The sequence below is a fragment of the Echinops telfairi genome, unplaced genomic scaffold (genome assembly GCF_000313985.2).
Source record: "Echinops telfairi isolate 266 unplaced genomic scaffold, ASM31398v2 ScPeMD7_7469;HRSCAF=8507_0, whole genome shotgun sequence".
NCBI classification, from domain to species: Eukaryota; Metazoa; Chordata; class Mammalia; order Afrosoricida; family Tenrecidae; genus Echinops; species Echinops telfairi.
Genome location: NW_022111372.1, coordinates 75,512,614 through 75,540,518, shown reverse-complemented (window position 1 = coordinate 75,540,518; position 27,905 = coordinate 75,512,614). Strand labels below are relative to the sequence as shown.

Genomic DNA, 27,905 nt, shown 5'->3' with positions numbered 1-27,905 from the left:
GGTTCATCTGTCCTAGATTCCCTGCGTTTCCAATTCCCATCAGTACCGCTGTGCATCATCTGGTCTAACCAGATCTGCAAGACAGAATTGGGGTCCTGGTAGTTGGGGGGAGGAAGCGTTTAAGAACTAGAGGAAGGTTGTGGGTTTGGGAGATAAGATTTATGTTGCAAAACCACCTGAGTTAAAGGAGTAAAGGAAAATTTTTAAGTTGTTGTCATTTTGGGTTCATAACAATGTAGGATACTGGGCCATAGTTTGTTGCATTCGTAGCTACCTTCATTAAATAAATCCCATTAAGAGTTCTTTGCATGTTTAAGTGTAAACTCCCCATCAAATTTATGTTTCCTTGCTAATAGAACTCATTCTTGAATTTGTAATTACTGTTCAGTTTGGCTTCTGTGAAAATATGCATATGAAATGAAGCACAGGGCAAGGCTTCTTCGTAGTTTTCTATTAAATATTTAGACATCTGTTATAATTTTTTCCTTTTTATATTTCCTACAAACCTTGCTCCAGAGTTACTGAAACCCTTCAAAAATTACAACTCTGTAAACACTGAGTTGGTGAAAAGAGGTCTGAAGTTCCCCATAATTAAATACAACAACGAGTTCTTTGGAGGAAGACAATTTAATCAAATAATGTAAAATTAATTAAACATAAACCAAAGACTAAATATAGAGGAAGGTTACTGGCTTGGTGAGGAGTTTATTCTGGTTGAACTTCAAGGATGGGATGAAGCTATTTTCTCATGTTAATTAAGACAGCAGCTTGAGAGTTTATTTTCTGAAACTAAGTTTGCAAAGACTAAACTAAAGATTCAGTTTAGATAGACGTTTAATTGGTCAGTAAGTACTTGCAGTTTCAGAATAAGCACAAAATCAATGATAAGACTGCTCATGATGAATTGAAATTAATCTATATTATTCAAACATACATGTGTGCATTGTTGTTGATCTTTTATTATTATCATAAAGCTCTTCTGCCCCACTAGTACCTTCATTGCCAATTGCACTAAACAAATCTACACTGGGTTCAGCCCTACTTTGCTCCCTCTTCCCTTGCCTCCTTCTTTCATTCCCTGCTCCCTTTCACCCTCCAACAAACAATGGAGTGCCTCTTCTGGCCAAGACCATGTACCAGGCTCTGGTGAACGAGGCAGAGAAAAACACATCCTTAAGAGGTGACCATCAAGTTCGGTATTCAGACAAGTCTAGAAGCCATAGAGAAGGCAAATAGTGTGAAAGGAAAAAGACAAAGAATTTTGAGTAGTATACATGACAGGTCATAAGACAGATAGGGGTAGGAGGCAAAGAGTTTCATGGAAGAAGGGATGTGTAAGCTATTTGATAAATGCTATGCATGAAGCTGGCAAGATCAAGTTCAGCCTTGTAATCCAGGTTAGGAAGACTACATTCTATCTCAAGGAAAAGGAGAGGCCTTTGAACCCAAACCAAAGGAAACCCTATGCCATTCATAGAAACCCTTTATAGAGCTTCTGAGACTAAATCTTTATGGGAATAGATAGCCTCATCTTCTCCTTCAGAGTAGCTGGTGTGTTTGAACCACTAACTTTGAAGTTAATGGCCCAATACCTAACCCATAGCACCACCAGGGCACCTTTTATAATTGTATGTTTCATAACAAACTATGGGTAACATTGTAGAGAATGGGAATTTCAGAACACTTCAGAGTGCTCCTTCAGAACCAGAACACAGACCAAAAGCCCTATAAGTGTACCCTATAAAGTAGAATGAGAAAATAATCTGATAAACTGGCCTAAATGAATACAAGCACAGTGTCAGGGTTAGGGAGCTCTGGTGGTGTAGTGGGCCTGAATGGACGGCAGTTGGAAACCACCAGTAGCCCAAGGGAGAAAGACAGGCTTTCTACTCATCAATAGTTTCAGTCTTGGAAACCCACAGAGGGGGTCACTGTAAATCAGCATTGACTCAATGGCAGTGAGTTTGGAATTTGGATAAGTATTAGAAGAAGGATTATTAATAACCTGCAATGCAATGACACAATCTAACTTCCTACATGCAAGAAAGAGTTCAAAGCACTTGGTGATAAAAGAGTGCCATCTTCAGAATGGATTGCATTTCAATGGGGGAAAAACCCCCCAAAACTACAATCCTCCAACTGGACCAATGTTCAACATTATGACAAATGGAAAGAAGATTGGCAGTGTTAAAGATTTTACATGGATCCATAATCACTCCTAATATAAGCAGCAGTCAAGAAATCAAATTATGCATTGCATCAGACAGTTCTGCTACAAAAGACCTCTTTAAAGTGTTAAAAAACAAAGATGATCCCTTTTAGGACTATGGTATTCCTGAGGCAAACCATGATGTTTTAGGTCGCCTCATATCCATGTGAAAGTTGGACAATGAAGAAGAAAGACCTCAGAAGAATTGATGCATTAGAACTACACTCTTGACACTGAGTATTGGAAGTACTGCCCACTGTCAGGAGGAGCCCTGGTGCCGTAGTGGTTACAAGCTGAGCTAATAGCTACCAGGTCAGCAGTTTGAAACCACCAGATGCTCCAGGGGTGAGAGACTAGACTTTCTACTTCTGTAAAGAGTTACAGTCTCAGAAACCCACAGGAGCAGTTCCAGCCTTTCTGATCTGGCCACTATGAGCATGAGTGTGATGGACTGTCAGAAGAACAGATAACTCTGTCTTGGAGGAAGTACAGAAGCAAGAATTGGAAGACTCCATTTCACCTGCTTTGGACATGTTCTCTGGATAGACTAGTCCCTGGAAAAGAGCATCATGCTTGGTAAAGTAGAGGAAGAAGACCCTCAGTGAGATTGATTGACACAGTGGCTGTAACATGGCTCAAGCCAAATGATTGTGAGGATAGTACAGCACCAAGCAAGGTTTAGTTTTGTTTGCACAGAGTCTCTAAGACAGGGGTCCTCAAACTTTTTAAACAGGGGGCCAGTTCACTGTCCCTCAGACCCGTTGGAGGGCCGGACTATAGTTTAAAAAAACAACAACTATGAACAAATTCCTATGCACACTGCACATGTCTTATTTTGAAGTAAAAAAACAAGCGGGGCAAAAACACCTGGCAGACCGGATTAATGTCCTTGGTGGCCGCATGTGGCCCGTGGGCCATGGTTTGAGGATGCCTGCTCTAAGAGTTGGAGTCAACTTGAAGGTAGCTAACAACAAAGCTCATGCAAGGATGGGCATTTTTTTTTTTTTTTTTTCCAAGGACCATTTGGATTTTTACAACATCGTCTGTAGGCCAGACCAATCACACATTTCATAACCTCGTCCCTAATGTGATGGCTGGAACTGCTTCTGTTTGGGGAGGCATGTGATGTTAGCTGGTATTGGTTACTTTGTGAGCCTTGTACAGCCCACAAGTGGGAACTACCCCACCCTTGCTTTAGTGAATCATTCCTTCAAACACTGGATCTAGAACTCCATGTTTACTCCTCTGAGTTTTGACAATTACTTCAGCTTTCTCTAGCCCCCTGTCAGCCCTTAATAAGTAACATAGGCTTACATAGTTTTGCTATGTATACTAAAACCATGAGTCTGGGACTGTATATGAATCAAAACAAACAAGATCCATGCTGTCAAGTTGATTCCAACCCATGGTGACCTTATTGGACAGAGTAGAACTGTTCCTTAGTGTTACCGACTCTCAATTCTTTTTTAATCATTTTATTGGGAGCTCATACAACTCTTATCATAATCCATACATACATCCATTGTCTCAAGCACGTTTGTACATTTGTTGCTATCATCATTCTCAAAACATTTGCTTTCTACTTGAGCCCTTGGTATCAGCTTCTCATTTTCTCCCTCCCTCCCTTCTTCCCCCTCCCCCATGAACTCTTGATAATTTATACATTATTATTACTTTGTCATGTCTTACACCGTCTGACATCTCCCTTCACCGACTCTCATCTCTATGAAGTTAGACGGCCACATCTTCCTCTTCAGAGCAGCTAGTGAGTTTCAATAGTAACATTTTAATTAGCAGTCAATGCTTGACCAGTGCAATGCCTTCTGTAAGTGGATAGACCTGAAAACAACAACACGGTTTTATTAGTTCAGTAAGAAAATGTTATTTCTCAGTGGCAGAATCACCAGCCAAACTCATGAGACTGATGTCTAAGATAGAAATACCAATCTCTAAATTTATGACAGGAATATTAAAATGATCAAGTAATACTTAAATTGCACTAATTAAGTTATAATAACATTAGTTAATAATTAAATGATCAAAAATAATGGTATTTGATCATGCTGAATATAAACTCCTGCTACTAAGACGTACCTATTTTCTCCATGTACAAAAACTAAAAAATGAGATGGCTCATGATTATGCATGATACAGAGTTTAGTAATATCAACTAATAAATATTTGAGCTCTTACTATGTAACTGTGCAGTAAGCCCACACTGCATGATAGTTATTGAATATTTAGAAAAGCTACTTTTACCCAAAATTCTTTTGTAAAATTCTTGGACAAGTACAACCTTAGCACACGGCTGCTGTGTTTCCCACTATACAGAAATCTCAGGGATCAGAACATGAAAGTCAGTGAACGTCTTTTTCCAGCCAGGCTTATGCAGCTCGGGGACAGTAATCCAGGCCTGTCCAGTTCTGCCCTAGAACAAAAATATTCTAACCCTCGTAAATCACAACTGTGGTGGTTGCTATGAAATATGTATCCATACAGTGTCCCAAAGCTGAGTGCCAAGAATACTTTCAAATTTATAGTATTAAATCTCATAAGCCACAGTTTCAAAATCAAATAGGAGTTTTGAAATGCAGTGAGTGTTGAAAATCTTTCCAAAAATTCAAATATATGTATGTGTGTGTGTGTGTGTGTGTGTGTGTATAATTTAAGAACATTTTGTGTTTCATCTTTGACTCGTGAAATGAAGTACATGTTTTATACTAATTATATCACTGAACCACATCATTGACTTCACTTTTCCCATTGAGCCTCAATACTTTGTAGTTGTTCTACTAGTGGAATTTTTTCATTGTGTCTGTAGTAAAAATATTGATACAGGATTATATATTTGGAATAGAAGATGAAAGAAAGTAGCTCCATTCCCATTATCTTTGATACATGTATTAAATGGAGTGGTTAAAGAATTAGCCCATTTCTTCAGCTTGCCAATTCCTTATTCTGCATCCTCGGTCTGGAAATGTATCGGTGTGACGATGATTATAATGAGGATGTCTCCTTCCCTCGAGGCCTCACACAATGTCTTGTCTAACCTCAGGGAACTAGCTGTGAAAGCGGAGTCTATCAACAAAAGGAGTTCCATCCATCAAGAGAAGCCTCGCAGTAACTGACCTCATGAGAGTGATGTCTAAGTGAGACGCATCCATTTTTAAATATACAGTAAGATATACGTATTGCATGGATGGAGACAGCTACATATTCTCTGCCTCTAGGTATAGTAACACAGGAAGAGAAAACATAATGACAAGGTTATTTAATGTATTTGAAGTCCGAAGAAGGAGAGTTAAATTAGCAGAATTCCTCAATGACATTGAGCTAAGCCAGCACAATGGATACTCTTGCCAGTGGTCCCAGACACATTCCTCATGTTTCTCACAAAGATTGGAAGTCCCCTGAGGCTCGGGGCCCTATTGTCTTATGTCCACCATATCTCCAATACCTAGACAATGAGACCACTCAAAAATATGAGATGAGTTCATGGTTTAAGACCCTTTCCTTTAGTGCTTCAGTGAACCCTGCCCAGTCGTCCCTTTCTCTGGCTCCCTTTCTTCTGTGCATGTTTGGATGATCATTTAATGGCAAGTTGATTCACTAGGAATGCCAGTGTAGTTGCATTAGAGTTGACTACACTGACAGACGGCTGATCTGTCTTTATATTAACTTGATATTTTTGCTCTCATCTTTTTGATGTTTTTGCTGCTTCTTACTTTGAAGAGTGTAGAGCAGGTCATGGTACTATAGCGTCGTGTTAGGCTGGGTTGTCTAAAGAAACGAAACCATATATATTCATCTATGAAAGAACTCGTCCCAACTCAGCCCTCCACGGGTACAACGCCAGCCAGAGCCCTCTGCCGATTCACTTAGCAGCAGGCCAATGGCACAAAGAGGGAAAGCCGGAAGTTCACAATCTGGAGAGTCCGAGGCTTGGGCACACACATTTGGTGGGAGCATGGCAGGGTGCCAACTGCTCCGAGTTGACAGCCTACACTGTGCCACCCTGGAGGTAGACAAAGCATTCAAGAAAGGGGGAAGTGAGTAAAGAGCAAGAAAGAGAGAAGTTCTTGCTGTCTCTCTTATAAAAAGGCCACGCCCCCAGGGAGACATCTACTTGATGGGCACATTGTACTCCACACAGACACCATGAAGTTGGCATAAAACCTGATCCCCATTAGCACCTAAGTACAGTTTACACCAAGTTCACTTTTATGAATCAATTCTATTAACCCTTAATCTAAGCCTATGAGCCAGATTGTCTCGGTCTGTTGCATCCAACAGGTTCTTCTAATTAGAGAGAAGAGGTTCAGGATATTAAGACTTTGTTAAAGTTGATCAAGACGGGAGACTTGGGGAAAATCAGCTGAGCTCTGATCCATGCAGTCCACTGAAGACCCAGAAATGTTTCCTGTCAGTTCCGGTCAGCAGATATTTCATGTGAACTCACTCATGTTAAGTGTGATGTTAAAGGCATATAAAGCAATGATGTATCCACTTATATAACTATTCAAGTATTCAGTCATTCGTAATTCACCATTTAATATAGGTTGTTAACTGACTTATCTTTGGATCTCTTGATTGCTATGAGAAATCATGTAGAGTTGGGTGAGTAGGCAATATATTTGGAATACAAATTGCATTCAGGAAGTGAATTTCCAATAGAAAGTACCAGAGTGAAGAAGTGATACAATGAAACATCTCTTAGCATGTGATGGGCCCAGGAAGCAACTAGATTTGAAAAAATAGGAATCTTAATATTTCTCAATTATAAAGAGACATGATATCTTCTTACATGCTATCACATGGACGAATTTTAAAAACATCGCTGTAAAATAAGTCTGACACAATAGGACAAATATTGTATGATTTCATTTATATGAAATATATGAACCAGGCAAGTGCATAGAGACCAAAGTTTCTCAGTGATCACATCTGTTCCAACCCTAGCAATCCTGCATACACATGAGGAAAACCGGGTCTGACCCTGCACTCACTGTCATACCTCTTTTTAAGTCCGTTACAGCCATGGTGTCATTCTGTGTCCTTAAGGGTCTTCCTTTTATTAAAATTGCTGACACTGTGCCTTACCAAGCATATGTCGTTCTCCAGGGATGCGTTCCACTTGATGACGTGCAGAGGGGACAAAAGAGAGGTGGTGATGGTAGGAACCTGGCAGAAACCCTAACACAAAGAGAAGGGGAGACGTTTCCACACATAGCTCTGCAGCACAAAGGAAGGTGAAGAGCAGATAAGACAGATTTTCTTATCAACGTAAGAGACCGTAGATCATGAAAAGACTGCTTGGAACTGTTCGCACAACGACAAAATAGACTCTTGGGTTTGGGGTCTGGAGGCAAGGGTACAGTGTGAAGTCTGAGGGGCTGGGCAGCAGGGACTCACCGGGAAAGAGGAGGCACACCACAGAGGAATCGGCTGATCATAGAAGAGTCAGCCAACGGTGGGAGGTCTGCCACTGGCCAGATAAAAAGTCCACTTCTATATGACTACCAGACCTTTGAAACCAATACAGGGCCCTTTGGACTTCTTTTCCAAAGTAACCCTTCAAACAGCTCACCCTTTTGGTTCAATCTTTTTCTGACTTTGGTCTGAATTTTGTCCCTCACCTGATATTGTTCTTGCTTGTAGGAAAAGAATGGACAAGTGTGGAAGCACAAAACCTTAACTCAGCCCTAATGCTCCCTTCATGCCCCTAACAGTGTGCATGTGAGGCAAGTCTCACCACCCTTTCCTAAGGGGCATTCTGCCTTTACTTCTGCCAAGGGAGATGTTTCTTCTTTGGGTCGCACTCAGCATGTTTAGGAGCCCTGGTAGTACATTGGTTATTATGCCTTGGGCTTCTAACCCCAAGGTCAGCAGTTAGAAACCACCTGCCCTTCCATGGGACAAAGATCAGAAGTTCTGCTCCTGTAAGGAGTTACAGTGTGAAACCCACAGGGGAAGTTATATTCTCTCCTACAGTGTCACTATGAGCTGGAATCCAACTCAATAGCAGTTTGTTTTTAAGTTTGGTATATTTAATATTCCTCACCCATATCATATCATTCAAATGCATCCATTCTTCTTTGGGCTTCCTCCTTTATTATCCACACCTGCACATGAGGCCAGAGAAACTACCAGGGTTTGGGGCTGGCTCTCTAAGTCTTCAAAGTTCCCTTATATTGTCTGTTTTATTAACATTTTAAAGAATTTGTTTTTGTTTATATCAGCAGATTTACCCATTAAAACAATACTTTGAGTTCTTGATTACTATTGCCATGAGCATTGATTGGGGACACAAGTAAAATCAAATCCTTGACAACTTCAATATTTCCTCAGCTTAACATGGAGTTGTTTAGTGGCTCAGTTGTGAGGGCTTTTGTTTTCTCTATGTTGAGATGTAATCCATCTAGAACAGTGGTTCTCAACCTGTGGGTTGCGACCCCTTTGGGGGTTGAATGACCCTTTCACAGGGGTTGCCCAATGGATAGCAGTAGCAAAATTACAGTTCTGAAGTTGCAACGAAAATAATTTTGTGGTTGGGGTTCACCACACAGGAGGAACTGTATTAAAGGGTCGCCACATTTGGAAGGTTGAGAACTGGTTTTGATTGTGTCTTTGATCATCATCATTAAGTAAGTCAAGTTCTCGCCACTCCTAGCAAGCAAGGTAGACTCATCTGCAAAACAGAGGTGTAAAGGAGCCTTTCTCCAACCCGTTGCTGCATTCTTGTTCATGTAGTTTGGCTTCTCATAGTGCTTGCTCAGCATACAGGTTGAATCATATGGTGAAAGGATACAACCTGACACATACCTTTTCTGCTTAGGGTCATAAAAACATTTAAAAATGACTAGTGGTATAATTGTACAATATGGTGATTGCAGCAAGGTCACTGAATTATACACTTAAGAATGATTAAAATGGTACATATTTTGTTATCTAAATTTTATCATCATTTTAGAACCCTAAATACCCTGAACATTTTTGTATAAATCATCCATTACCCATTTGTATGACTCTGAACAGGCGACTTCCTTCTCCATCTCTCGTTTTTCTACTTAGGCTTCATGACTGATGCGTTCCTTTTTGTACAGAATATGATACAGCCCACAATTTGTGAGCTTTAAATGCTATTTGAGATTCTTTGGTTTGCAATCGACTATAAAAGTCATCTTGCCCCCCCCCCCTTTCTTTTGTTTCCAGCCATTGGGTTGGTTTCAATCATGGTGACCGTGGACATCACCAAAGCAGCATGTCTCAGTCCTAGAGCATCTTCATGATGATTGTGGTGCTGGACTCTCATTGTGGCCATTCTTTCAACACTAACTAGTAATGATCACCCTCACTTTCATGGCTCCCCTTCCCACTATACCAAACATGGTCTCTTTCCTCAGTGATTACTTGAACTTGAAGGTAGCCTATAGACATCTTGGACAATGGTCTGTGATCCAGAGAGTTTTCATTGACTGATTTTCCAAAGTAGAATACCAAGCCTGCCGTCCTAGGCTGTCATAGACTGGATGTGGCTTAAACCTTTTTTACAATTGGTAACCCTATTGTGTTTAAAGAGTAGTGGCATAAATTCCAGCCATGTAGCAACATAAAAGCCACCATAGCACGATTGACTGGCATCCAGGTGATGGATTAGAAAAGTAATAAACATTTATTAAGCAATCATTATGTGCCCAACACATAGTGATCTACATCACTAATTGTGGATGTACCCACCTTAGTATGTCTCTTCCACATATGTAAATGAGTTCCTTATAATTATTCAAAACATAAACCCTGTAATGTTGATGTTCCTTTATGTGGCAGTCCTTGATATTTTGGTGTCTGACTACTGCTGTTGATGTTGGAATCTAGAGGTTGAACTTTGGTTTAAAATAGTCAGTCTCATTCAGGGAGCTCATAATTAGCTTAGAATGTATGCATCGAACACTTACTGCTTATGGAATAAGGATGGCAATTCATTTGAGCACTAATATGGTTACGAAAATGAATCATTTTGGAAGGAACACCACAACTCTGGTCCCAATGAGGTAGAGGTTAAAGATGTTCAAATGGCCAGCTTTCCAAAATGCTATAATACTCCATGATCTCTGATATCACTCACCTTCCCCTCAGCATTCTGCCTTAGATCCCAGGGTTGCACAATTTACTACAATGCCTCAAAAATTCACAGACTTCCAAAGAAATGGTTCGCAAGTCCCAAATCTATATTCCAAACTTTAATCTAGAAGTTTCTTCTTACTCACAGCAAAGCTGGCCAGGCCAAGGCATGCACCAAGATGTCTCCCCAAGTTCAGAGGAAGGTGCCTTTTTAGGGTGGTAACATTTATCTGGCAAGTATTCATAGCTTAACTCAGCTTTTGTCTTCTACAGAACTCAGTGGAGAAGGAACTGTCTGCCCATGTTTGGGGCACTGATGCTGTTAGGTGCTGTCAAGTCAGTTCCAACTCATATCACGTTACGTGCAACAGAATGAAACATGGCGAGATTGTTTACCGTCCTCACAATAGCTTTTATGTTTGATGCCATTGGTGCAGCTACTGAGCCAATCCATCTCATCAAGGGTCTTCCTTTTTTTCACTGCCCCTGTATTTTATCAAGCATGCTGACTTTCTCCAGGGATGGATCCCTCCTTTTAATATGCCTAGAGTACAGGAGACAAAGTCATGCATGCTTGCCTCCTCAAGCATTCTGGCTGTACTTACTTTCTTCTGAGACCAATTTGTTTGTTCTTCGGCAGTCCACAGTACTTCCACTATTCATCATAGTCCAAATGTATCAGTTCTCCTGCATTGTTCTGTATCCAATTTCCAGTTTGCACATGCACGGGAGGCTCCTGAAAATACAAAGCTTAAGTCAGGCACACCTTAGCCCTTAAACAACATTTTTTCTTTCCAACACTTTAAAGAAGTCTTGTATAGCAGATTTACACAGTGCAATGAGTCCTTTGATTTTCTTAATGCTGGTTCCATGAATATTGGCTCTGGATTGTAAGCAAGACAAAATTGTTGACAATTTCAAAATTTTCTCCATTTATCATGATGTTTCTTATTGGTTCAGTTTTGAGGATTTGGGTTTTCTTTACATTGAATTTTAATCCACACTTAATTCTGAAATCCTTGATCTTCATCAGCAAGTATACAAGTCCTTATTTTCAGGAAGCAAGACCATGTCATCTGCATATCACTGATTATTGATAAGACTTTCATCAATCCTGATGCCACATTCTTCTTCATATAATCCAGCTTCTCTGATGATTTGCTCAACAGACAGATTGAATAAGTATGGTGAGAAGACACAACTATTATGCTTCCCTTTACTGATTTAAAACCATTCAGTATTCCCTGTTGCTGTTTGCACAACTGCTACTTGATCTATGTACAGATTCTCATGAGCTCAATGCCGTTATCTGGAATTCCCATTCTTTTCAAAGCTATCCATAGTTTGTTACGATCCACACAATCAAATGTCTTTGCATAGTTAATGAAACACAAGCAAATGTCATCTAGTTATCTCTGCTTTCAGCCAGATCTTCCTGACCTTAGCATTGATATCCTTTCTTCCACATTCTCTTCTGAATCTGGCCTGAACATCTGTAAGACCCCTGTCAATGTACTACTGCAACTATTGTTGTATGATCTGCAGCAACATTTTACTTGCTTATATTGCAATGATTGTGTTCTCTAATTGGAGCAATCTGTTGGATCAGTTTTCATTGAAGTGGGTACAAATATGTATCTTTTCCAGTTAGTTGGCCAAATAGCTGTGTTCCAGAGACAAGTGAGTGTTTCTATTGCTTCATCAGCTTGTGGAAACATTTCAATGGGCACTCCATCAATGCCATGGGTCTGTTTTTGGCTAATGTTTTCAGTGCAGCTTACACTTCTTCCTTCAACTTCATTATATCTTGATCATATGCTACCTATTGAAATGATTGAGTGCTAACGAGTTCTTTTTGGTACCATGACTACCTTCCCATCTTCTTTATATGCTTCCTTCCTTGTTCAATATTTTACCCATAGAATCTACCAATATTGCAACTTGAAACTTGGATTTTATTATAATAAAATTCATTATACTTCGTCTTCTTGAGCTGTCCATTATCATTTTCTGCCCAGCTCTTTGAATTCATCATTTCTTCTGTTTGCTTTAGCTAATCTATTATGAAGAGTATGTTTCAGAGTGTCCTCTGATACCCACTTTGAAATTTTCTTTCTTATCTTTTCATTGACTTTTTGCTTTCTTGATATATGTGACATCAGCAACAGCTTATCAGGTCTTCTGCCATTAGTGTTAAATATATCAAACTTGTTGCTGAAATATTCTCGAAATTTAGGTGGGATAGACTCAAGGTCATATTTACCCTGGTGGACTTGTTTTAATTTTCTTCAAGGTCAAGCTTAACTTACAGCTGAGCAATTGATGGTCTTTCCCACTGTGAGACCCTGGCCTTGTTTTGGAAGATGATAGTAATCTTTTCCATCTCGTCTTGAGGTCAATTTATTTTCTATGTATCCCATCTGGACAATTCCACACGTATAGTCACCGCTTGCGTTGTTGGAAAAAGGGAATTGAAATGAAGAAGCCCTTGGTCTTGGAAAGTCAACCATGTGATCTCCAGCTTCATTTTTATCACCTAGCGCACACTTCCAAATACTTTCCTTCCTCTATGTTTCCAATTTTTGGATTTTAATTAATTATCAATATGTCTTGATTATTTGCTTGATTAATATGAGACTGAAAATGTTGGTAGAATTCTTCAATTTCTGCATAACTAGCTGTGGTGGTCAGTGCATAAATTTGAATAAGAAATGTAGAATGGATCTCCTTGTGTGTGGATAGACATTATCCTATCACAGATAGAATTGTACTTCAACTCGATCTTGAAATATCCTTTTTGATAATGAATACAATGCTATTCCTCTTTAACCTGTAATTCCCAGTATAGTAAGCCATATGATCTTTCTGATTCAAAATAATAAATACTAGTTCAATTCAGCTCACTCACCTAGCATATCGATCTTTAAGCATTCAATTTTTCCAGTTTTCCTAGATATGTAATCTTTACAGTCTAAGTTCCAACTATTAATATTCATTTACATGCTTCTTCTCATTTCAAGTCATGCCCCATCAGCAAAGGAAGTTCAGGAAGCCTTTATGCCATCAGAGTCATTGTGATCAACTCTACTTGGAGAAGGCAGTTCTTCTTCAGTCATATTTTGAGTGTCTTCTAGCCTACGGGACTAATCTGGTACTGTCTCCCATAGTGTTCTGGTCCTAGTCATGAACTTTGCAGAATCTGACAGTGTTTTGCTGCTGTCCATAATGTTTCCAGTGGTTAATTCTCCTGAAACCAACAGCCTATTTCTTCTTTGAAGTCTATTCTTAGTCTGGTATCTTTGCTGAAACCTATTAACTTTGAGTGATTCTGGTATTTGAAATACCAGTGACATTGCTTACAGCATCACAGCAAAAAGGCACCAAAGTACAACAAACTGATATACAAGAGGTGGGCAGCCTTGATAGCAGTTTGGATTTGCCTTCTGATTTCTAACATTTAGAGGACATACGGATCACTTCTAAACACATTCGCCTTGCCAGGTCTAATATCAGCCAGTTCTGCAACCCAGGTCTTCTACTTTCTTAAATCAAGTAGTAAGGGTTTACCTCTTACGAAAATAACTTACAGGAGGAAATTATTTCTTGTTTTAGCATTCTTTATAGAGCACACCACTGAAGGAACTAAGGGTGTTACTTTGGCACGATGATTTATACATTGGACTGATAACCTCAAGGTCAGGAGTTTGAAACCACCAACCTCTCCACAAGAGGAAGACAAGGCATTCTACACCCATAAAGATTTACAGTCTTGGAAAGCCATAAGGACAGTTGAACCCTGTCCTCTAGGGAAGCTCTGAGTTGGAATCAGCTTGACGACACTGAAGTTTTGTTCTGTTTCGGTGAAGTAAGGTGGGGACGTAGGACATATTTCACCTTAATCCGGCCTTTTTAGCATTACAGGCAAAAAACTCCAAAATAGAACTATAATTATAGGTATAAAGGCCAGGATTGATAATACATTTTTAAAAATGGATGACACTGGCTATAAGGACCATACTAAGTAATTAACTACACCACAGGGATTGTGAAAATAAACATCAATGACACTATGATTTCTTCCCAGAAACACAGGTCTTGTTTATTTCTGCCTCCTCAGTGCCTAGCATAGAGTCGGGACCATTTTTAGCGATCATCAAATTTTATTTCTAAATTTAAATGTGATATTTGAAAGATTTTTAACTTCATAAAGGTATAGCACAATGAGAAATCATAGATCAGAAAATATTACAAAGATACTGATCAATATTTTGCACTGATCGCAAATGATTATTTTCAGGAATACATACATTGCTCGTGTTATCGTTCACCAATGCAGACCTCTCTATTGTTTGGCAGAAGATTGTGCCTAAGAAATGAGTTCATCTTCGGTCCAATGACAACATTCAGAGACAGGAAAGGGTAGGAAGAAATGGAGAAATAGGAAATACGGGGAAGAAATAGAATAACTGATATGATATTACATTGTGGGCATTGCGATCGATGCTATGAAATAAGAGATGTGGGAACTGTTGAATGGAAAACTGATTTGCTCCACAAACCTTCACCCAACCCACAATAAAAGTATAAAAGAACATGTTTTCCATAGAAAGGAAAGACTGCATGCAGTCAGCTAACTAAATGTAGAAGTGTTTATTTCATCCAGTTCAGTTAATTTTGTTTTTTAAGAAAGGTGTATTTGTAATATGTTTTGTTACAGTTATATTATTATCAAATAGGTTAATTCCTTCTCCTAACGGCTTAGTTTGAGAATCCTTTCTTGTATACCATGCATATATTTGAATTTCCAAAACAGAGAGTGACCAATTTAAAAACTGCTTCTAGTCATTGGAGATAGACGTTTGGGTCATTGACTTGCCATGGAGACAAACTTCCTTGTCTAGAGTCCCTCCACAGAAAAGTCTCTTCAAAGTCAACCAGGCAATTTTGCCCTTGGCGATTGAAAATCAGCAGTCCATTTTCTCTATTTGGGAGAGCCAAAGCAGGGGAGTGTCATTTCCCTCTAGGTGTTCGTCATGAAAATGAAGCCTCAAATGGAAGGATGGCTTAATGTCCCTGTGTAATTATCTGCCACCAGTTTAACTCTAATTCAATTGTTTGGGGTCTAGATAAAATAAATACTTTTTCGGTCTGTTAATTAAATGTGATCTCATACTTTTTCTTAAAGGACCATCCGTGGACAAGATGAAACAGTATGCTGTGAGTGCCCAGACATCCATATAGTAGACAAGGGGGTAGTGTCTGCCTACCACTCTTTCTCAATCCCCTAATAAGTCTACTCAGTCCATATGGTGCAAGTAGAGCAGACTCCTTTTCTTTTGCCTCTAGAGAGGTCCTATGCACCAAACATGCCCAACCTGAGAATTCCATCCCCCTAGAGATTGTTTCAGGGATGAGCATGTTACTACATAGTTTGCTGTTGTTAGGCATCATCAACTCGGTTTCAAGTTTGAGTGACCATACGCACGCCAGAAGGAAATCCTGCCCAGCCCTGTGCTGCTCTCACAATTGTTAAGTTTGAGCCCATTCTTGCAGCCTTGATATCAATCTGTCTCCTCAACAGTCTTCCTTTTTTTGGCGCCTCACCACTTTACCAGTCACGATGTCCTTTTACCAAGGACTAATCTCCCTAATAACATGTCCAAAGTACACAAGACAAAGTCTGGCTATCCTACTTCCAAGGAGCATTCTGGCTGTACTTCTTCGAAGACAGATTTGTTTGTTCTTCCTGAAATCCACAATATTTCCCATATATTTCATATAAGTGAAATCATATTTTATTTGTCATTTCTGTGGCTGTTGTGTTTTACAACCTAATGTTTTCAAAGTTCATCCATGTCCTAGCATGTATCAGTACATAATTTCCCTTGACGGATGAATAATATTAAGACTCCTGGGCTTTTGGGGGCTCTTTGATACTCTGCTATGGTAGTGGGTAGTATACCAGGTTTCTCACCTCAGGACCAGTGGTTTTGTGTTGTTGTTTTAGTTGATTACTGACAAAATTGTAAAGAACTAGGAATCAAGAAGAACTTTTTATTTCTCTCCAAGACGAAGTTGGACACAGGTATAATTAATAAATAGCTGTTGGTGGAACAATTGTAACAAATAGTTTAACAGTTTTATCGGCACTTCATTCACATATAATACAATTCAATAGTTCACTCATATCAAGAAGAGTACAAAAAACAAACGACCCAATTAAGAAGTGGGAAAAAGACATGAACAGACAGTTCACCAAATATGAAGTACAAATGGCTAACAAACATATGGAAAATGCGCATGACCAGTAGCTATCCAGGAGATAAAAATTAAGACCATAATGAGATGCCACCTTCCACCCACAATGCTATCCCAATTCACAAAGAAAAAAGAAAGCAACAAGCGCTAGAGTGGTTGGAGAGCGAATGGAACTTGTAAACACTGTTGATGGACTTGTAAATACTAAAAACCACTATGGAAAATGATCTGACGATACTTAAAGCAACAGAACTGAAATCCCATACGATCCAGCAATACTGCTACTAGGCACATACCCAAAAGAAATGAGACACAACATAGCAGCACAGTTCAAAATATCAAGGAATTGGAAGCAACCCAAATACCCAACATTGGAAGAATAGATAAAGAAACGGCAGTACAATTATTTCTAAGGCAAAGACTGTGAAAGCCCAGATAGGAATGTGTTCCATTAGAATGTGTAGCAGCTCTCTCTCAGTAAGATTGTCTCCTTAATGTGGGACTGTTGTTGTTGCATCATTGGTGTGTGGGAGAAAGATGAGGCAGCATGCTTCCACAAAGATTTATGCAATGCTACTGGACCCTACTAGTCAGAGTGCTCCTGAGAGGCAAGGATGACAAGACTTTGTCTTATGTACCTTGAACATGTTGTCCTGGAGAAGAAGGGGGCAGTGAAAGAGAGGAGAGTCTTCAAGGAGATGGATTGACATAGTGGCTGCAACAATGCGCTCAAACATAGGAGTTGTGAGGAGCGTGTAGGACCAGGCAGAGTTTTGTTCTGCTGTACCAAGGGTTACTATTGGCCAGAACGGAATTGATGGCACCTAGCAGCAACAGCTGGATCCTATGAGCGAGGTGTGGCTTGAGGGCAGTAGGTTTTTGGTGGTGGATTGTGTTCACTTAGGACCTTCTAAATTGAAACATGGTGCAGAATGGGACAGTGTCTGGTTCTGTTGCACATAGAATCACTGAGTGACAACAGACTCAATGGCACCGAATAGGAAGAGCAGCTTCTAAACATAGGAATTGAAATTATTAATGGTGTTTTGTTTCCAGAATGGTGATTTTGAGCTTTTATGGTATGGGATGTCCAGTTCTCTGGAGATGGTATGTAGTTCAGTCGCACATAACTAACCACTAAGTTCTAATCAACTGTTTTCCTTTCCTGTGAGTTAATCTTGAGGAAAGCGTCACATTTAGGGACAGACAAAAAGTAGCTGTTTGGTCTGTTTAATGTTAGAAAAAGGGATTAAAATGGTTTCCTGTGTTTAAAGGGATAGGCACCTATTATCTATAACAAGGTAAAGTAGCAGAAAAGTTAACTAGGGAAATAAAATTGCTTATACTAAGAACTCACACTAAATGTGAAAGTCAGTTTTGCTTTGAAGTAGGAAAAAAATCTGACTGCTGCTCAATTAAAACAAACAAAACAAAAGCTGATACTAATGAATACTTATAAGGTTGCTATGAGTCAGACACAACTCAATGGTAGTTGTTGGTAGGTGCCGTCAAATTGTTTCGGATTCATAGTGACCTTATGTACAACATGCAGCCACTGTGTCAGGCCATCTTGTTAAAGGCCTTCCTCTTTTTCACTGTCCCATTATTGTACCTAGCATGGTGTCCTTCTTCAGGGACTGACATGTCCAAAGCGCGTGAGACAAAGCCTTGCCACCCTTGTCTCTAAGAAACATCCCTGTTATACTTCTTCCAAGATGGTAGTAGGTTTGGTATATTTGGTATCATGCTAGAGCCTGTAATAAACACACTACTTGTGGATTATTTTACCAAATTTGCAATAATTTTATGATATAAATTTTGCTTTATAGAATTCATTCTTATGTACAGATGAGGAAACTGAGGTCAAGGCATAGTATAGGAGGGCTACAACAAATGATAGCATTAAGTTTAAACCCAGGCCAACCTGTCTATTTCCAAAAAGAATTCATCCTTGAAAACCCTCTGGAAGAAGGTTCTACTCTGACATACATGAGGTCATCCAGGCATTGGCTCCATGGCGACTGACTTTTTCTGATGAGAAATGGAACTCTCGTGGAGGTTGCATGATACCACATGATGCTGGGCGAGAGACAGCTCAAGCACAATTGCAAGAGTCCAATGTTCTTGCCTCTGCTCTGGCATTAACTGTTCTGTAACTCTGGGAAAGACATATCTCCGTCTCAGGTTCCATTTTCCTTTGTATAATGAAAGGTAGAGACAATTTAGATAGGACAGTCCCTGGGGTTCCTTTCTACTCTAAGGTTCTCTGACTATAATTGCATCCTGGCCTTAGACTTGCACACACACACACACACACACACACACATACACACACACTCACACATACTATTCCTTATCCCAAGGCTATATGTACTTTTATCCCATTGATACTGCCCCTTGCAACTTGAGGCTAAGTCCAAGACCCCACCAAATCCTATTATTAATATTATAACAGACTCTCAGGCACGTACCATAATAACACGTACCACTTCTAAAATCTGGCAAGCCCCAACTCTTTAGAATAAACTGCTAAGGGGTGTGACTTTTGGAAGTAAAATGTTAGTCCAAAAGAAAAAAAAAGATTCCTTGAGGGGAAGGGAAACTCAAAACAAATGCTGCTCTCTCTTTAAATCATTTCTGTTCTACAATGTTACCTTGACAACTTAGCTTTGGCTCTTTAGCTATGGGACTTTTTCAGTGCGGGAAAAGAGGGGTGTTCTCCTGTCTTCTGGGATTTCCTTTTGCTTTATGGAGAGACGCAATGTCAAATGTGGACCCCCAAACCCAGGAGAATGCACACCTGAGCTCTTGGTGGAGTGTCATCCAGAAACAGACACAGGTTCACAGAATTAAGAAACCATCTCATTAAAGGCACACTGTCTTTTGCTTGCTACTCCTCATCGTCACCATGTAGATTCCAACAGCCTGTAAAATGTTACCTTTGGGGACCCGCATAGTGAGAGGAGCACTGAGCAACAAAAGTACCTGAAAAATAATTGCATTATTTTTAGTTGCAGCAGCGACAGATGTACCTATCAGGATGAGGGGACAACTCTGAAGTGCTGAACCAGTCTGAAAATGCTAAAAATATTGTTCCCCCTCTGGCCACTGAAATTTCCAGCAAAGACTTAGGCAACAGCACGTAGGGAGATCAAATTAGAATCCCTATCTCTCAGCTCTCATAGGCTCCTTATCAGGACTGGCAAGAACTCACTCGGGGTACCAGGGGTCAGTCTGGGGCTCTGAGTGGAAGGAGCGTTTTACAAAGGGGCAGTGTTGAGCATCAGCAGAGCCCTTGTGGAGCATAACTGAAACATCAGCCTGGGTTCTAGAAGCGGTTTCCTTTCTGGTTGTGTATGTGAGCCCAGCGGCCCCACAGGCGCTGGTGCAGGGGAGCTAGCCTGGGGCTGACACATGTGTTTCCCATTGATAGCTGGAGCCGGCCCAGTAGCTGCGAGTTGGGCGGACAAAGCCCACTGAAGGAGAGCGTGCAGTTTCCAAGCAGTCAGCAAAGGACCGGGAATGCAGTGCAGGAAATGCTTCAGGCATGGGCAGGGCCTTGGCTGCGTTTCGGCACTTGGAAAATGTGACGGGGGCAGCTGGTGAGCGCGGGCTGGGCCTGCTCGCTCTCCGCCGGCCCCGGCCGCCCGCAGGGCTCAGAGCAGGGCCGCCTGCAGCCCAGATCGCGCGCTCAGCCCGCGCCCCGCCGCCGCTCTGGGCAGCGGACCCCAGAGGTAGGGACTGGCATCTCGGTCTGGTGTCTCCCCGCCCGCCCCCGCGTTAGAAGCCTCCTGCCTGCTGTTGTTTGCAAGAGGTCCAGGGTGTGTTTGGGGGTGTGCCTTGAAGGGAGGTGGGGATGCGCGCGGGGGAGCCAGGGCAGGCATTCGTGAAAAAAATCATGACTATTTGGTGTGATGTTACAATCTTCTCTGCCCCCGCACCCCTTCCTTGGGATCTGATTTTCCGCGGGGAAGAGGCACTTTTAAAAGTTTTAGCGTCTCTGGCAATGCTAAGGTGAAAGGGGGGGAAAGTGTGAGAACTCCTTGTATTGTGACCCTGCTCCAATCTTTGGTAACTTTTCCTTGCTGTGTGGAAGGACTGAGTTCGTTGGCTGAAAGATCATTTTAGGTGCAATGTCTGTGTTCTTTGCTTCAGAGCATTGCTAGAGAGTCGTTTTTAGCAGGAAATGGCTCTCTTTTTAGGAGGAAATCAGAGTTTGAAGTTTCTATTTTGGATCAGACTTTTAGCAGTGAGGGAACCGCGTGAGGTCCAGACATCTTGTATTTTGACACTCGATTTTGACGGTTGTTAAGGAGCCCGGGATATATTTACCTAGCAAGATGTTGGATCCACTCTTGGCAGTCTGTCTCGATAGTCAGTTTCGGTTTTTGTCAATTGACAAAGTAACTTGCAGTAGTGGACTCAAAACTTACTTCTGTATTTTACAAATTAACCTATCAGAAAAACAGTGATAGGAAATGATGTCTCTAACTAATTGTTTAAAAAATGGAGATAGAATGGTTTGTTTTATTTTGATGGATAATTAGATGCAGTACTAAAACGAGCACTTATAAAAAAGCCACCTGGAATTTAAAATATGGTAAATCTCAGTCAAAGGCATATCTTAGTTTTCTTCTTCTAATTGTGGTATCTATCAGTTGTAATGGAATGTAGACACCTTTCCCATTGTGCATGGGGTGGCCATGAGTCAGAAGCAGACATGACAATGTTCTACGTATTGCATTTAGTAAGTAGTATAGGTACATGTAAAACACTGATTCCACTCAGATGAAACAGAACTAAACCTCACTATTGCTTTCTGATAACTTATAGAAACCGTATGGTCCTTTTCTGAAGGAGGATTGCTGTAGGGTCTGATTGGAGAGACTGGTGAATAGAAACTTGTTGAATAGTCAAAAAGACTCAAACGGGAAACCTAAATCACTGCCATTACGTTGATTTTGATTCATAGCACCCCTACCAGACAGGGTGAACTGGCCCTGTGTTTTACCAAGACTGTAACTCTTCATAGGAATAGAAAAGCTTTGTCTTTTATATTTAGCCCCACTCGCACCCGACCCGAACTACCCCACAGAGCAGATAGTGGTTTTGAACTGCTGACCCTGTGGTTATCAGACTAAAGCATAAACATTACACCACCAAGGCTCAGTTTGGGAGTAAACTTTTAAAATTAAATCTTCATGAGAACAGGTGTGTGCATACTTCAGCATTTTCTCATCTTTAAACAAGTAGCTAAATAAAAAGTAAGGTTTGTAGGTGAATGAAGAGAGAAAGGCTCAGATATTTCTTTGGGTAGGATAGAGGATGAACACCCAAAATAATCTAATCCAAACTCACTACCACCAAGTTGATTCTGACTCACTGCAACGCCCAGGACAGGGTAGAACTGCCCTCTGTGGGGTTCCCAGACTTTAAATTGTTACAGGAGTAGAAAGCCTCTTTGTTCTGTAGAGCAGCTGGTGATTTTGAACTGCTGACCTTGCAGCTAGCTGCCCAAAGCATAACCACTATGCCACTAGCACTCCTCGTAGGATGAATAGAAACACAGTTTAAGTCCGTGGAGGCAGAAATCCTGTCTTCTTGATGGAAGCTCCTGAGTTCCAGCTGACAACAGGATTCTCTTCCTTCTTTACGCTAACAGGGAATATAGCGAGGTGGGCGTGAACGGCAGCAGGATTTCTCATTCTAAGATCTAGCTCACCTTTTTTTAAAATTTCTAACCAATCTCATATTTGTGCTGTTTGGGGTGGAGGAGCATTTGGGAACTGCAGGACAGGGACAAGGAAGAGTGCAGTAAGAAGTCAGGATAGCCAGTGACTAAATATTGTTCTTTTTTTTTTCTGAAATGCCTACTCAGTGAGCAAAATGCCACGACCGATAAGGAACCTCCACGAACCAGAGCCAAACTTCCTGCCAGTGAAAAGAAACTCAACTGAGATGGAATGTGATACGCCTCTAAATTTAGTGTGCTTCAGGCGTGGAGCAGAAGAGGCATGTAATAGAAGCTTCAGGTTGGAGGATTATGAAGAACAGTGCCTAAAACTTGGGCATCAGTTCAGATGTTCTCTCTTTAGAAACAAGGGAGAGAAGGATCAAGCCTCCCATGACATTTGACTGGGGCAGAAGTAATTCAGGGCAGAGTGTAGGCAGTCAGGAGAGAGGAGGGACTACCTACAAAACCGGACAGTAGAGGGTAGAGAGAACAGAGATCTTTGCTCAGGAACAAAGTACACATATTGGAGACACCAAAGAAATCACCAGACGCTGCTTTGTTCAGCTTGATATATGTGGAGGTACTAGGGCCTCAGAGAACTTTTTTTTAACCTCCCTGACAATAGGAGACCTCATGGCCAACCTGTCCTGCCATGCATTCTGGAAGTAATCAGATAGCACATTTTGTAAGAATGGCAGCACCAAGGGTTCAAGTTTCCCCAGCAGGGAGAGGCAGCCTCTTAAGATTTTATTTTTAACCCATATTTGTTCCTTCCAAAGATCATTCCTGCTGGGGCTGTTGAGTGAAGGGACCAGGTGGAAATGGGGATGTGAATAAAGTTTACCCCAAAGTCCTACCCATGGGCATTTTACCCTGAAGACAAATTTTGTAATGGGGTAAAAAATGTTGCCTGTTTATTATAAGTCAGCAAAATATTTCTCTATTTTATTTCTAAAGAGGATCCCAGGGTAAAAGCCATGTTTTTGGTGAAACTATTTATTTAATACTGGCTCCATCGGATTAGCTGGTCCATGGAATTTGGGGGTTGACCATCTTGAAATGACCAATTCTCTAGTTTTTCTTCATTTTGAGTTAAATCATGGTTGCTTTATATAAAAGAGAAGTAAGCATTGTCTAGTCTTGAATAATCTTCATGGTCATTATACAAGGGGATTCAAATAGCTTGTAGGAAAAATATATATAATTGACAGATAATGGAATTTTTTCATGAGTTTTTTCAAGATTCCTCGTACATTTTGAATATATTGGTGTAGCTACTGTGTCAATCTATCTCATTGTGGGCATCTTTAATATTTGCTAACCCTCTACTTTAGTAATTAACCCTGTTAGGTAGCATAGTGGATTACACAACGAACTGCTAACTATGAGATCAGTAGTTTTAACCCACCAGCCACTCCATGGGAGAAAGATGAGGCTTTCTTCCCCTGTAAAGATTTACAGCCTCAGAAACACAAAGGGAAGTTCCATTCTACCCTATAGAGCCACCACGAATCATCAGTGATTAACGGCAGTAAGTTTGGTTTCTTTGAGTTTCCACGTCAGCAAACTTGATGGCCTGGCCATATATATACAGATCTCTTTTAATCAGGGATAAAAAAAAATCATGACCTTCTAGTTGTAGTTATTTATACTATAATAGAATTATGATTTGCTATGTTCCAATGCTTAGTATGTACAAAACAAAAAGGGTTTTTTGAAATTACCTCTTTCTTTAATTATTATCAAGAAACTATAACACAAAAATTTACAGAGAAAAGTTTTAAAAAATCTGAGTTTGGGGAAGAGTGAGCAAAGTTTCCATGAACTACACCTTCAGGAATACAAGTGCCATGAATTGCATTGCATAACCCTGACGACCTCTCCAAATATCCCCCCCTCAAAAAGTAAAGAACTCTACCTAATTTAGAGGATGTTATACTAGGATCAAATACACTTCACAACATAAACATGGTATTGACAATTGTCTAGAGGTTACTTTTAATACCATACCCATTCTGGTGTACCCTAGACAGACACTTGTTTATTCTGCTTTTTTCTCTTCAGCCCTACTTTTCTTTACTTGAGGGCTATTATGTCATTCTTTGGCCTCCATATAGAAGGAATATTTATTTGGTAATATTTCACACTCTTTTCATTCTTTCTGACCAGTAGAATGGGACCACTTGTTGTCTTGATGAAATCATGGGTCTAGTGATTGCAGTGATAGACACTAAAGACAATGGAAGCCTGGCTCAGAGAAGACCCCTGTCAGCGTTTCTACTGTAGCCCAGCCATTTTCTTGGTCCCAGATAGTAGGGTTCTATAGGGAATGTGATTCAAAACTAGTATTTTAATGCTCTATCAGTGAGGATTCTATTTGGCTGCAAGTAATAGAGACTCGGGTCCTTGTTGCCAAGTGTGACATTCAGTGCATAGTAGATGAAGACCTGGTCCCATAATCACAGTTGGGTGTTATTAGGAAACATGGTACAGAAAGTAATCTTACAACAGAGTCTTTGTGTGGAAAGGTCCCTCAGAAATTACATAATGTCATAGCGTCCCAAACATACTAAACTCAAATCTCTCAGATTACAGATAGAGATTCTTTCTATTTTGAAAATCCTCCCAGCCTCTGCTCAAGTGATCCTGTTGCAGCCAAGCAGACACTGATCCACAGAACTGGGCTTGTTAGATACTGTTGTGAGTGAATCTTCCATCCACCTCAGGAATTCCATCTGCAGCCTTCCTGGCAAATGGCAGCCAGAGGTAATGCAGATGCCTCTGGTGATGGAGAACCGCACTGCACTGTGAGACAGCTAGGCTTGCTCCTTCTCATCTCAAGTATCCTTAGTGTGAGCCACATTTGTTCCTCTCTGTGTTTGGAACCTTGGCCCCTGTCATGCTATGAATGTAGGATGAGGCGGGTTGGTGAGTTGGCGGGAGGGGGGGGGCATGGTGGTCAGGGAGGAATAAAGATGGAGGTGGTTGAAATATTGGTATAAACCTTGGTTCTGCTAATCTCTAGAATTTTATTTTTCCATCTGTAAAAGGGAAGCTGGTACTGTTTCATATTTGTTATGATCTGTGATTTGTGTGCAACCTGTGAGCAAATAATTAGAAAAACTGGATTATATGAAGAAGAATTTGGCATCAGGATTGGAGGAAGGTTGTTAACAACCTACAGTGACATACCTTGTTAGCTAAAAGTGAGCGGCACTTGATGCACTTGTTGATGAAGATCAAGGATTACAACCTTCAATATGGATTATAATTCAATATAAAGAAGACCAACAATTTCACACCTGGACCAATAAGGAATATCATGACAAACAGTGAAAAATTGAAATTGTCAAGGATTTCATCTTTCTTGGATCCACAATCAGTGCTCATGGAAGCAGCAGTCATGAGATCAAATGAAATATTGCATTAGGTAAGTCTGCTGCAGAAGACCTCTAAAATGTTGTAAAGTAAGGATGTTACTTTAAGGACTAAGATGTGCTGGACTGTGGTAGTTACATAATCTGTTGTCAATTTAAGATTTAAGATTGAAGAGATAGAGTCTAGCCTGTCAATCAGGGTGCAGCTTGATGACCTCATTTGGAGGCACTAAGGAGATTAATAGCTCACTGGAGGCAGGACACACACTCACTCCTTGCAAGAAAATCTTGTGGAGAAGACACATGGAGCTATGCTGGAGCCCCAGAGCTGAAGGATCCACATGGAGACCCCTGCTAGCACTGAGATGCTTCTACCTCCATTGGATCCACAAGACTTTCCACACTCACTGGCCTGTGATCCTCCTGCATTCAATGTCATTGCATGTGTTTCATGAGTCTGAAAAGGAATGTATAGATTGGTATTGGAAATATGGGCTAATACTGGACTTATGGACTTGCTCTGGACTGGGCTGGAATGTTTTCTCAATATTTAATTGCTCTTGTAAACAAAGCTCTTATACAAATACGAGTGTCTCTGGCTTTGTTCCTCTAGTCTACCCAGACTAATACACCCACCCAAGTCATAGTTTTAATTGCCTGTGAAGTTTGGGCACTGAATAAGGAAGACCGAAGAAGTATTGCTGCATTTAAAGTATGGTCTTGGTACAGAATATTGAAAGTACCTTTGATTATCAAAAGAACAAATAAATATGTCTTGGAAGAAATGACGCCAGAATGTTCCTTAAAGACAAGGATATTGAGACTTCATCTCCTGTACTTTGGGCAGGTTATCAGGCAAGACAAGTCTCTGCAGAAGGACATAATGAATCATGCTGAGTAAAGTGAGGGGAAATGGAAAAGAGGAAGAGCCTCAGTGAGATGGAATGACACAGTGGCTGCAACAATGGGCTCAAACAAGGACAATTGTGAGGATAGGACGCAACCAGGCAATGTGTTGATCTTTTGTGTATAAGGTTGCTATGAGTCTGGATGGGACCTAACAACATGATTTTTGTATGTCTATACTTCTGTTTCTGGCAGAATGATTCTTAGGCCCTCTTTCCCAAATCTGGACATCTCAAATTACTTGACCGATTCTTCATCTTTTCTCTTTACTATTCTCTAAACACATTTCAGTTACGATGCTCCTAGAAAAAATATGTATCGTGAATTCCAATTTTTGTCATCAGAAATTTATATAGGACATGATTAGGACATTATACGTCCACTAAGCAGAGGGCAAGAGGGAGCTGGTAAGGTTGAGAAAACCCACCTAGATGTGGGATGATCTTGCGGCACAAAAGAGAGATTACACATGATTACTTCAGAGCTATTTCTGGTTCCATTCCACATCACTACTATAAAGTGAATATCACAGAAAGCAAACCATATGTCTTATAAAAGCTGTGCATGTGTGATATTATATCTATTCAATATGCACTAGTGCTATGGAGAAGGGTAAAACTTGTGAAATTTTCCAAAATGGGACATTGAGACATGAAGTGTCTGTTGGAAAAATGGCTCTTGCTGGAGATAGAGTAGCCACAAGCATCCACTTGGTCAGAGACCTGCCATCTGCGATGTGCAAACAAGAGAAGCACAGTACAATAAGATACGCCTGAATCCTGAACTTCACAAAAAACACAGGTTCTGAGACACACAGACCCAAGTCGGAATCCTGAGTGTTGGCAAGTCTTCTCTATGTGCCCCAGTTTCCTCCGCTTCACAGTGGGCACGATAAAAAGTTATGAGTTTGTGCACGTAAGATATTTGCTATATGGAACCCCAAAAGCATGTAAATACATTTGTTGTTAGCTACAGTTGAGGCAGTCAACCACATATAAGTCATATTAACTATGCAAAAGGCATTAAACCTTTGTGTTCTAAGGGGTTTTCCTTCGCTGATTGTCAAAGGACATCGGACCCTTCTTCCATTCTAGGCTCCCCTTATATGCTGAGTGGTGACTGTGCATCAGATTCATTAGTTAGGTGTCAAACCTATCGCTCCCACTTGGGAGGCAAGACTGGTACCAAACAAACTAAACCCATCATAATCAAGTTGATTCCGATGTTGAGTGACCCTATAGAACAGGGTAGAACTGCTCCATAAGGGTTCCAAGCTTATACTTTTCATGGAAGCAGACTG

The 27,905-nt window shown here is 40.5% G+C and overlaps 1 protein-coding gene across 2 annotated transcripts in view; it reads left to right on the top strand.

Moving 5' to 3' along the window:
* The window catches only part of SGCD (sarcoglycan delta), a 763,996-nt gene that overhangs the window by 212,874 nt on the left and 523,217 nt on the right, over nt 1-27,905 (top strand). Inside the window, exon 1 of one of the 2 annotated variants that reach the window (XM_004696751.2) lies at nt 20,257-20,322. The exons of the other annotated variant lie outside the window; for it this stretch is intronic. The gene's annotated coding sequence lies outside the window, so the exon portion shown is untranslated. Of the gene's footprint in view, nt 1-20,256; nt 20,323-27,905 lie in introns of those variants that run through there. 2 annotated transcript variants of the gene reach the window in all.